Source organism: Chelonia mydas, chromosome 11 (genome assembly GCF_015237465.2).
Source record: "Chelonia mydas isolate rCheMyd1 chromosome 11, rCheMyd1.pri.v2, whole genome shotgun sequence".
In the NCBI taxonomy this organism is placed as follows: Eukaryota; Metazoa; Chordata; order Testudines; family Cheloniidae; genus Chelonia; species Chelonia mydas.
Window position 1 is genome coordinate 17,105,396 of NC_051251.2, and position 13,075 is coordinate 17,118,470.

At 46.5% G+C, this 13,075-nt stretch overlaps 1 protein-coding gene across 8 annotated transcripts in view; it reads right to left on the minus strand.

The window, feature by feature from the left end:
• The window catches only part of NCKAP5 (NCK associated protein 5), a 588,725-nt gene that overhangs the window by 58,224 nt on the left and 517,426 nt on the right, over positions 1 to 13,075 (minus strand). The gene's annotated exons all lie outside the window — the stretch shown is intronic.

The following is a 13,075-nucleotide window of genomic DNA, read 5'->3' on the forward strand; positions in this document are numbered from 1 at the left end:
AAAAACATAATGGCTATACTGGGTCAGACCAAAGTCCATCTAGCCCAGGATCCTGTCTTCCAACAGTGGCCAATGCCAGGTGCTTCAGACGGAATGAACAGAACAGGTAACCATCAAGTGATCCATCTCCTGTCAACCAGTCCCAGCTTCTGGCAAACAGAGGCTAGGGACACCATTCCTGCTCATCCTGGCTAATAGCCATTGATGGACCTATCCTCCCTGAACTTATCTAGCTCTCTTTTGAACCCTGTTATAGTCTTGGCCTTCACAACATCCTCTGTCAAAGAGTTCCACAGGTTGTCCGTGGCACTTAGGCACATATGATTGATAACCTAAGAATTTTTAAGATGACCCTGGTCAGAAGTTATGGCACTGTCTCCCCACACCACTTTGTCCTTGCACCTCAGTGAAGCTTACAGTGATTGCCATTTTTACCAAAGTGGCCTTCTACTTAGGTGATGTGATTGCACATTTATCAGGAGAAATCTGCTCAAAGAAATAAGCCAAAGCTTTGTCCTACAGCAGAAAGTAAGTCTGTGAGATACAACACTTAAATACCAAGGTGATTGGTAACTTATAAATACCCTAGATAGATGGATACTGTAGGTAGAAAAACTAATGCATTAATTTATAGCACTCATCTGCCCCTCATTTTATATAGTGTATAAAGCTATTGTAAGTACTGAATCAGACAATATTTGGATGCAGTTTTGGATAAGGATATTATGCATAGATTTTTGATACCACAACAAAAACTTTTAATGCTGACACTTCACTTTATAAGTCAACCCTATTCACCGTCAACAGCATTTTACATCTAGCGAACTTGCTATCAATTTATCTGTTAAACTTGCTATCCAGAGCATTCCTGTTTCCCTGAAATTTAATTTTGATCACTTGTCTTGTTTCTTTTGTGTAAAACTTAAAGGTGTACACCTAAAAATACAATCCTTGCTGCAAAAGACCAATAGCCCAAAATTTCAGGAGCATTAAAAATGCCACTGAATTCAACCAAACATTCTTTTAAAATAAGGAAATCTACAAAAAAAGCTATGTGAAAAACAGACCTTCCTTTTTGGATCAGATTGCCTTTAAATTAAACTGCAGAACCTTTCTGCAAGGTTGTTCTTGGAAAGCAAAAAACGATGGTATAGGAAAGTGCCTCCTATAAGGTAGAGATGATTATCGAGAACTTTAATGGAATTGAGCACCATAGTACAGCAGAACTATAAAAGAAACCTTGACCTGAGTATATTTTTATTCTGTCACAAAAAACCTAAGTCTACAATGCATTTTTAATGTTACTTAACAGTTTGGATGCCTGACCCTCTGTCTATCTTGAGACTTCCTTAAGCCCCTTTCAATCATTTGTTAGCTTTTCCCCCCTCTGCATTATTGACATATCAACATCTCTAGAGTCTGCCAGTTAACATTGGATGAATTTATCTAGAGAAACTGACCTGAGCCTTTCGCCAAAACTTTTATCTTATTTATTTTTGCATGGTTCTGCACTTCAGATCAAATACTCAACATAAACAATAAGGGACACTGCTGTAGTAGGATAATGCCTCCCCAAGAGCTGTGACTATTATCTCTGTGGCACTTCAAACCCCTGCTCACCTGGGGAAATTAAGCCCTGAACACAAATATCAAACCCATACATCCCACCTGGTAGTATCATATGCTTTCAACAGACCAGCTAAAGGTCTAACTCCAACAGTAAATCCTGAAACATTTTGGATCACTATCCTAATCCCTGTCCTATCAATAATTTGCTTAGCATGCCATCCACAGTGCTGAAACTAATTACAGTGCAGTTAATAATGAACTGATTTTTAATTCATTTTACCAGCATTTCTTGGACCCAAACTCTGCACACAGTGCTCTCACTGATTTCAAGTCACTGTATGCTTTCATTTGACAGCAGCCTTTGTCCCGCAATGATTTAGCCCAAGCAATGGCACACTCAAAATAAAACACAGAAACAATTACATTATGAAGGCTTGTGAGGTGCTGTGCTTTAGTTAAATTAAGAGAAGGCGCAAGAACCCCTAGTTAGAGAAGGGGATTGAACGTTAAGAGTTCTGGATTCTATTCTGTGCTCTGTTAATCACTAGCAGACTGACCATAGCTTTATTATATCTTATGCCTGTCTTGCAAATTACCCTATTAATAAAATAGGCATAATAATACTTATCTACCCAAAAGAAGTGTTAAGAGTCTTAATTAATGTATGTAAAGCACTGAATGGTCCTTGGATGCAGGTGCAATATAAAGAGAAAATGTTCTAACATTCGTCTCTTTTTTGGCTAACCCAAAGAGTCTATAATATCTTTAAATCTATTTAGATCAAATGCTTAATAATAAAACATTAGCAACTGATAGTTTACACGTTATTTGTTTAACAGGTTCAGGAGGATGTAATTATTGGAAAATGATGAATCAGAGTTGTCTTACATGGTGCCAAGTTTGAAGGCTGTAAAATATTATCTGACTTGCATATTAGCTAATTGTGCAGAACTGATACCAATTTAGGCATTTTACATTGACAACTATAGTAAAGAATGTCTTTTTTCTTCAACTCATTCAGTTCTGTTTTGTAAGATTTTAGTTCCTTCAGTTAGAGCATAGAAGAAAAATGACAGTATGCCAGGTTCATTACAATGTAGCTACACAACAACTCACCATAATAAACTTTAAATTATGGTTTTGAAATGACTGCTGAGAAAGTCAGAAATAGAATGTATTTAACGCAGACCGGCTGGAGTCCGGTGTCCATAGAGAGTCATGCTGAGCGCTGGCAGCAAAAATACCAACATGGGAACAGACTAGCATAAGAGGAGCATAAAACACAGCAAAGCCTGATTCAGGTAAAAGCATCTCTGTTCAGGAAGGATGTTTGAACATGTCTTTCAGTTGGGCTTAATTCCTACGAAGTAAATGAAACGTAGCATGTTTACGTTCTTTCCTGAATTGGGGCCAGCTTGCTAACACTAAAAAACAAAAACATTGCTTAGGGCCCTTCTATGTACTCCATCTTTTATGTAACAATGACACCTATACAGTGCACTGCCGTGCATCTTCTAAGACCTCTACGACATTAAGTGATGAAGCCTCACAACAAACCCTGAAAGAAAGGTCTGTACATTTTAACAACAGGGAACAGACAGCGGGTAGATTCTGTGCCAGAACTCTCAGCCCAAGGGGAGGAGGTGCTAAGGTGGCTTTAAGCCACCTTTGCATTCCTGGATCCTCAGCTGTGTCAGGAGCCTCATTTACGACAGATTCCCAGGGGTGCTCTATGAAATGCAGGACTGGCTTGGAATCACTGCAGTGCTGCCTGGAATCTCCACAGCACCACATACAGACAAGCCCTCTGTCACTCTTGGCATACCCGCTATACCAGAGCCTATGAAGAGGTCCTCAGAAGGCTGCCTTACCATTGACCATCACAGTGCCTGTATTGGGAAAATCCTCCCCTTGGGCAGATCTCGGTTTTTTAGAGCCCCTTTATGCTGCTCTGGTGCTTTTACCCAGCACTGAAGGACCAGAGCAGGGGTGCCGATGTCACCCAGATAATTTAAGTGGCTTACTCATGGCTATACCATGAAACTGAGGCAGGGCCAGGCTTCCCGTTCAGGAGTGCCTTGAGACTGAGTCCCATGCCACCTATATACCGTCAGCAGCTTATTTACATATAAGGTGTATCTTCGCTGCAACTGGGAAGTTTGATTTCCAGCATGGGTAGGTGGATACATCCTACATCTGCTCAAGCTAGCTTGTTAAAAATAGCAGTGTAGCCACAGTGGCACAGTGGCAGCCTCTAGGGTACAGACTTGGGTGGCTAGCTTGAGCTGCTGCAGCCGCACAGCTAGTTTTAGCTCACTTGCTCAAATAAAGCTAGCACGTATCTCTCTCCCCGCACTGGGAATAACACTTCCCAGCTGCAGTGCCTTCACATAACCTTCAGTTTATATGGAAAAAAATAAAACAAATTCTCAGACTCAGAAATGTAGGGCCAGAAGGGATCTCAAGAGGTCATCAAGTGTAGCCCTCTGTGCTGAGGTAGGACCAAGTAAACATAGGCCATCCCTAACAGGTGTTTGTTTCAATCTGTTCTTACAAACCGCCACTGACAGGGATTCCACAAACTCCCTTGGAAGCCTAGTCCAGAACTTAACTACCCTTATCAGGAAAAAACTTTCTACCTATATCACACCTAAATCTTTCCTGCTGCAGATTAAGCCCATTAGTTCTTGTTCTTAACTTCTATGGGCACAGTGAACAATTGATCACCATCCTCTTTATAACAGCCATTAGCATATTGGAAGACTGTTAACTGGTCTTCTTTGTCATTGCTATCTCCTGAGCAGCCAGCCCTAGTAGTCTGAGCCAGAGTCCACAGTCATGAGATGGGGTCAAGAGTCAGCTGGGTCAGTATACCAGGAGGTCAGAGGCAGGAGACAACTGGAGATCAACACCACAAGATAGATGCCAGGAGTCACACAGAGTTGGGATGCCAGGAAACCAAGCCAGGGGAGCAGCAGCAGGAAGCGCAAGGTACACACAGTCCAGAGAAGCACAGAGGCCACTGGTTCAAACACTTTCCTGTTCTTGCTGCTGGCTTAAATAGGGCCAGCGGGCCAATCTGCTGATCTGGGACTCTGCCAGTTGGACGTCATTGGTGGAGCCTCACACTGGGTCTGGGTGTCATTGGTCCCAGGTAAGCAATTGTCAGCGGTCTTCCTGGTGGAGGGTTGGAGCATGACTGCTCCCATAAGCCTCATTGGCTCAGGTTTGAGACCTGTGGGGTATGACATAGCCCCCTTCCCTACAGGTGTGGTCCAGATTTTTCAGGGTATCTCCTATGGCAGGGGTGGCAAACTATGGCTCGCCAGCTGATTTAATCTGGCCCTCGAGGTCCTGCTGGGGAGCGGGGTCTGGGTCTTGCCCTGCTCCCGCGCTCCAGCCGGGAAGTGGAGTCAGGAGCTGCTCCACATATGCGTGCTGCAGCTCCACATGGCTCCCAGAAGCAGCAGCATGTCCCCCCTCCAGCTCCTATGTTTAGGGGCAACCAGGGGGCTCCACGTGCTGCCCCTGCCCCAATATTGCCCCCGCAGCTGTCATTGGCAGGAACTGCCTGCAGATGGGGCAGCACGCAGAGCTGCCTGGCTGCGCCTCCATGTAGGAGCCACGGGGGACATACTGTTGCTTCCGGGAGCTGCTTGAGGTAAGCTCTGCCTGGAGCCTGCACCCCCGAGTCCCTCCCATTCTCCCACCCCCTGCTCCAGCCCTGATCCCCCTCCCATTCTCCAAACGCCTTGATCCCAGCCCTGAGCACCCTCCTTCACCCGAAACCCCTCATCCCCAGCCCCACCCCAGAGCCTGTACCCCCAGCTGGAGCCCTTACCCCCACACACACACCTCAAGCTCCTATCCCAGCCTGGAGCCCCCTCCTGCACCCTGAACTCATTTCTAGCCCCATCCCAGAGCCTGCACCCCCAGCCAGATCCTCACGCCCCCATTCCCCAACTCCCTGCCCCAGCCCTGATCCCCCTCCTGCCCTCTGAACCCCTTGGTCCCAGGGTGGAGCACCCTCCTAGATCCCAAATCCCTCATCACAGCCCCACCCCAGAGCCTCAGCTCCAGCCAGAGCCCTCACCCCCTCCTGCACCCCAACTCCAATTTCTTGAGCATTCATGGCCTGCCATACAATTTCCATACCCAGATGTGGCCCTCGAGCCAAAAAGTTTGCCTACCCCTGTGCTATGAAAGGCCCGAAACAGGGCCAGAGCATGAATGTTTTCAGCTGGCTCTCAAGTGTGTTCCTCTGGACTATAACCTTTCCTGTCAATCAGGTACCCATAATTTTTCCTACTTGACTTCATGAGCAATGGATTTCTCTTGTGACCCAGTGGGGGCATTGCATAGTCTGTATGGGGAAATGTGTTTTTGATGTATGGTTTTAGAAGTGAGACATGGAATACCGGGTGGACTCTAAAAGACTGAGGGAGCTGGAGCTGCAACATGATCAGGTTGATTAGTTGCCAAACCCAGTACCAGCCAAGGAGATGATAGTCTAGTTTCTGGCATGGTCTATCTGTGTGGAGGTATTCTGTTGAAAGCAAAACCTTTTCGTCTATGGAGTAGGAAGGGCCCTGTTGCTGACACTTCTCCACATGTCTTTTGTAGACCTCGTTTGCCTTCTCAAGGTGTCCCTTCATGTCCTCTTGAATGTGATGGATACATTGTATTAGGTCTGAGGCAGATGGGTTGGGTGAGGATGTAGGTAGTTGTGGGTGGTACCCATGGTTGATAAAGAAAGGGTTGTGGCCAGTGGATGCATGGTCTGCACTATTGTACAAGAACTCTGCATATGGTAGCAGTGACCCTAGTGATGGCTGATTAAGCATCTTAAGTACTGTTTGGCTGAGGATGGTAAGCAAAGGACAGCTGCATGTGGACTCCTAATAACACAGGGCCTCATGCCAGAAGCAGGCAGTAAATTGTGTCCTCCCAGTTGGAGATGACATGATCTGGGAGGCCATGAAGATGGACTACGTTGTTTATCCAGAGCTGGGTGGTTTCCTCTGAGGAGGGTAAACCTGTGCAGGGAATGAAGTGAGCCATCTTAAAAATGCGATCTACCACTGTCAGGATGCTTGTGAAACAACTGGATTCTGGTAATCCAAGGAAATGGCCTCCCAGGGCTGGGGTGTCCAGACGTTGGAGGAGACCATAGAGTTTCTGGTGAGGGATGCTGGTGCGGGAAAACACCTACAAAGGTCTTTATTGTGGGGTGCATTTGGGGCCACCAGAAGAAATGGGACATTAATCGTTTGATTTTGTATTGCCCTAAGTGTCCTGCCAAGGTGGAGTTATGGCACAGTTGAAGAACCGCCACTCTTGCTGATCCTTGGGGAACATAGATGGGGTCCCTCAGAAACAAAATCCCCTCTTGGGTGTCATGTGGTTCTCAGCTGATAATGGCCAGCTGGTTGGGTGGAATTCCATAGACAGAGGCAGAGTGGATGACCTCAAGCAGGTCTTGGTGGCTAGCTGCATGAAGGAAATCCATGGGTCTTGAGAATATGGGCTGATTCCAGCCTGGGGCCTTGTGAGTCAGAAGCATATCTTTGGGTCAAGACATCAGCCTTGCTGTTTCTGGTTCCAGGGCAGTAGGTCAAGGTAAAGTTGAACTGGGAGAAGAACAGGACCCACTGGAGTTGTTGATAGTTCAGGGCCTTAGCCCTGCACAAGTATTCCAGGTTCTTGTGATCAGTAAACACTTGGACCAGATGACAGGTCCCTTCCACGAAGTGTCACTACTCTTCAAAGGCAGTCTTAACTGCCAGGAGCAGCTTGTCCAAGATCTCATATTTTCACTCAGCAGCTGTAAGCTTCCTTGAGTAGTAGGCAATGAGGTGCAGTATTTGCTCAGGTCCCTGCCTTTGGGACAGGACTGCCCCAATCGTCGTACTAGAGGCATCGACTTCAACAACGAAAGCTTCCATCTTGTCAGGATGGGCCAATATTGGAGCAGTGGTGAAGGCAAGCTTCAGCTCCTCAGATGTGTACTGGATCTTGTGCAACCAATAGAACTTGGCGTTTTTCTGGAGTGAGGGGGTTGGCTTGTTTGAAAAATTTGAAATGAACTTTTGGTAGATGTTTGCAAGGCCTAAAAAACATCGTAAGCCATGCTCTCTGGCTGTGCCCCACTCCGCTGTCTCCCCTGCTTTTGAGGGAACTGGTAGTCTATAGTCCAGTCACTCGCCTCAGTGGCCTGCTGCAGTCACCAGTCTAGTCCCTTGCTCCAGGGGCAAACTTCAGTCTGTGCTGGCCACTTCCTTCAGGGCAAATGGGGGCAGTGCTAGCATCTTATCTGCCCTTCCTCCAGGGCCTCAGTCTGGCAGCGGTCAGCCAGACGCTCCTTCTGCTCTGCTACTCTGCCCAGCACTTCTCTAGCCCTGGTGCTCCTAGGCAGCCAGTCCTTCTCCCTAGCAGGCCAGGGAGAGACTGCCCTCTGCTTTGTTGAGCAGCCCTTTATATATGGCCCCTGCTGGCCCTGATGGGCTGCTGCAACAAGGCACCTCCAATTGGCTCGCGTAGTGAGCCCTCCTCTAATTAGAAGGTTCTGTGCAGGCTCCCTCTGGCCTGCTTTAACCCTCCCTCTTCCTGGTGTGGGGCAACCACCCCAGTACACATAGGTTTGGGGACACATCAGAAACGGAAGGTTCCCATTGAACCATTCAGGCAAGGGTATTCCCGGTCCATGTTCAGGGTAAGACACTGCAGGCCATCTTCGCAGCACTGTGTTCTCAGCTATGAGCTGCCTCACTTGCTCCTGCAGCCATTGATTGTCTAAGGTCAGCTGCACAACTTGGGCCTGCAGGACTTGACTATCCTCCTGGAGGTGGAGGGCTCATTTGGGTGAGTTTGATGCTTCTGGTGGCCACAGTAGTGTTGCTGGGTCCATCCTTCTCACATCAGGCTCAGTCCCGCAGGACTACTGTGGTCCAAACAAGCTCTCACAGCCAGGCTGTGGGCAGCCAAACCTAGTAGTCAGAGCCAGGGTCTGCAGTAGTGAGACAGGAGCCAAGAGTTGGCTGGGTTAGGATACCGAGAAGTCAGAAGCAGGAGACAAATGAGATCAACACCATGAGTCAGGTGCTTGGAGTCTTGCCAGGTTGGGATGCCAGGAAATCTAGCAGGAGGAGCGGGCGAGCGGGGGGGGGGGGGGGGGGGACGGCGGGCACAGGAAGTACAAGGCACACAGTCCAGAGCAGGATGCATCCCAGTTGTTTGGACAGCTTCCTGTTCCTGCTGGTGGCTTATGTATAGCCAGCAGGCTCTGGGACTCTGCCAATTTGATCTCAGGGGGCAAAGCCTCATATTGGGGCTGGGCTCCATGGGTCACAGGTAAGCAGTTCTCAGCAGACTTTCAGGTGGAGTGTTGGAGCGTGGGCACTACAATGAACCATTTGACCTGTGGGTCAGTCTTTTCTTAAGACTAAACATGACTAATTTTTTTAATCTTTCCTCAGAAGCAAGACTTTTTAAACCGTTTATCATTTTTTTTGTTTCCCTCTGGAGTTTCTCAATTTGTCCATTTGCTTTCTAAAGTTTGGCACCCAGAACTGGACACAGTACTCCAATTAAAGCCTCACCAGTGCCAAGTACGGCAGGACAATTACCTCCATGTCTTACATACGATGATCCTGTTAATACACCCCAGAATGACATTAGTCTTTTTTCACAACTGCATCACACTGTTGATGCGTAATCAATTTGTAATTCACTATAACCCCCCAGATCCTTTTCAGCAGTCCTACTGTCTAGCCAGTTATTCCCCATTTTCATAGAATCATAGAATATTAGGGTTGGGAGAGACCTCAGGAGGTCATCTAGTCCAATCCCCTGCTCAAAGCAGGACCAACACCAACTAAATCATCCCAGCCAGGGCTTTTAAAAACCTCTAAGGATTGAGATTCCACCACCTCCCTAGGTAACCCATTCCAGTGCTTCACCACCTCCTAGTGGAATAGTGTTTCCTAATATCCAACCTAGACCTCCCCCACTGCAACTTGAGACCATTGCTCCTCGTTCTGTCATCTGACACCACTGAGAACAGCTGAGCTCCATCCTCTTTGGAACCCCCCTTCAGATAGTTGAAGGTTCCTATCAAATCCCCCCTCACTCTTCTCTTCTGCAGACTAAATAACCCCAGGTCCCTCAGCCTCTCCTCGTAAGTCATGTATCCCAGCCCCCAAATCATTTTCGTTGCCCTCCGCTGGACTCTCTCCAATGTGTCCACATCCCTTATGTAGTGGGGGGACCAAAACTGGACACAATACTCCAGGTGTAGCCTCACCAGTGCAGAATAGAGGGGAATAATCACTTCCCTCGATCTGCTGTCAATGCTCCTACTAATACAGCCTAATATACTGTTGGCCTTCTTGGCAACAAGGGCACACTGTTGACTCATAACCAGCTTCTCATCCACTGTAATCCCCAGGTCCTTTTCTGCAGAACTGCTTCTTAGCTAGTCAGTCCCCAGCCTGTAGCGGTGTATTGGATTCTTCCTTCCTAAGTGCAGGACTCTGCACTTGTCCTTGTTGAACCTCATCAGATTTCTTTTGGCCCAATCCTCCAATTTGTCTAGGTCCCTCTGTATCCTATCCCTACCCTCCAGCGTATCTACCTCTCCTTCCAGTTTAGTGTCATCTGCAAACTTGCTGAGGATGCAATCCACGCCATCCTCCAGATCGTTAAGGAAGATATTGAACAAAACCGGCCCCAGGACTGATACCGGCTGCAAACTAGACATCGAGCCATTGATCACTACCCATTGAGCCCGACAATCTAGCCAGATTTCTATCCACCTTATAGTCCAGAAGTCTATCTAATCTAACTTTTATGGCCACTTTGTATAACAAAACACCCAGAAAGAGATAAAGCCTACTTTATAGGACTCCCACAGATGAATGTCCAAGACCGGGGACCAATCAAGGCAGAGGCACGATAGGCCTACACCTAGGCCCTGGAGTCACTTGGTGAATGCATGATCTCATCTTTCATTAACAAATAGAAATAGATTTCTAGTGCACATAGTTGTGAGAAAAAGCTTGAAAATGTGATCCATATGTAAATGACGCAAGGACATCTGCCGAAGTCTGCAGGTAGCTTGAAAAAATAGCTCAGAGGTGTGAACATCCCCATGCATCTCAATGAGGTGTTAACTAACTTCTCTGGGAGCCCCCACCAACACCACCTTAACAGAGAATTGTGCATATTGCAGAAAAGTTGAGCAGCAGGCCCAGCCAATGCATGTAAGGGTTAAAAAGTAATATAACTAGGAGCTGGAGTAAACACAGGGGTGCCCCCTGCTGCCACACCTGCCTCTTCCAGGATGCTAAGGGACCCCTGCTGCCACCCTTGTGTGGAACCTGCTTCTCTGAAAGGGAAAGGAGCCTCCCCTCCCCCAACACTATCACTCCATGGAATGGGGATGAGAACCACTGGGCAGGGGGAGCTGGGGCCTGATGGGTAAAGTCATAGGGGACAGGTTGTGGTGTGCCTAAGAGCCCAGGTTGCCTTAATCTGTCCCTGCCCATGGGCCAAATGCAGTTGATTGAAGTCTGATCTCAAGAGTTATTACAATTTTGTTTAGTAACCACCAAGCTCACAGCCTTGCAAACAAGTAGAGAGTCACAATATTTAATCCAGCAAACCTAGCAGCATGAATTATCATTATAATCAACTTATCATTAGAATCCACATTTTTAAAGAAACCACAACCAATGGGTCCTCAGCCATTACTGGTTGTAATCTACACCTGCAACAGCCAAGGGAGTCTGGGAGTCTCTTAAGTATTAGTCACAGGGCCAAACTGTGTTACAATCAGGGCCAAATTATGGCTGGCCCTGCAGGCATGCATTAGAGAGGTGAGAGTTTAAAGAGCCCCTTCTGCCCACCCCAGCACAGCTGCACAGAAGACAGACAGTTTAGAATTAGTATTACAGCATGGCATGATCTGATGACTTTGTCACCCCCCAGGCTCTAATCTTTATGGGGAAGGGGAGCTGTGACATTGGGGGACCAGGTGCCAGCTCATGCCAAGGCCCCTAGGTGTCAGCTGAACACTGACTAATACATAACTGGAACCAATCTGGCTCACCTGTGTGCTGGTGTGGTTACAACAAGTATTAGCATTATACAAATGTGTTTAGTGTTCAGAGTTCATGAAATGCTTGTAAATTGCTGCATGCATTAATCTCACTTACAGTGTCTCATGTTATAAAGTAATATTTAAATGTTTGCTCTGTCACTGTAAATCATCCAACAGGAGAGAAATATTAGGCAAATGTAAAATACTAGTTTGCCACAGGAGGTGTTATCTCATGCCCAACAAAAGAAGGTCCACCAACACCAGACAAATTGTTGTGGAACATCAGAGGACAAAAGACTTTATTGATTGCTTCCCCCTCCGCCCCCACAAAGAGGAGATGTGCAACTGAATTCCTCTCAGCAGCTGAACTTGCAACTCAAAGCAGAGGGGAAGGAATAAAAAGCTCTAACAAGGAGAAACTGTATCTTTTATGCTGTTTGGACTCTGAGGGGCAAGGATTACTAAGCATAAGCAAAAGCTCCCCAGTGATTGGCCTGGGTTAACCGTAAAGGACATATAAAGCTTGCTTATTATAGAAGCTACTATTATGTTTTGAAAGTTAAGACTGGAACTCATTTTTGTGTATATATGTTTACCTGCTTTAACCTTGTAAATAATGTTCTTATTTCCTTTTCTTAGTTAATAAATCTTTAGATAGTTTATTACAAGATTGGCTACAAGTATTGTCTTTGGTGTGAGATCTCAAGTGCAATTAACTGGCAGTAAGTGGTGATTTTTGGTGTAAAGGGCCATTTATCACAAAGGCAGGCTTGCCTAGGTGACAAGATTGATAGGAGTGCCCCAGGGGACTGTCTGTGACTCCATGTTAAGGCTTTTGTAGTGCTTGGGGAGTCTGCACGTGATCCTTGGTTGGTGAAATCTAACCATAGAACTCACAGACGAATTGGGGTTTGAGCCCCGCTTCTTCACAGTCTGCCTTGAGGCTGGTCCTCATGCTCTTGAGCTACTGCAGGAAGAGCTTGACAGGCCAACTTGAAAAGTGCTTCTTCCTAGCATAATCCCCAACAGTACCCTGGAAAGACTAAGTCAGATTCTACCCTACGCTGTGGTCTCTGGCAACACAGAGGGTTGAAATGGCCACTGCAGAATCCTCCTGTCCCACATAAAGCGAACATAATGGCTCTTTGACATCTCCTTTCACAGGGCCATATTTTGTCCCGTATTGCATCAGAGCTTATGGGAACAAATAGTTTAAGAAATGTTGACCATGTATTTCAAATTAAAAAGTAGTACATGCTAATCAAATCGCAAGCAGGAGGAATTGTGCTAGTCCACTGAAGAACACATAGTGGAGGTAATTCTTTTCTTATTTATTTAGTAAAACCTTTTAGTACCTTTCCTTAAATAGGGGCAGTATCTGGCACTCAGTCTGTGCTAGATTGTCAC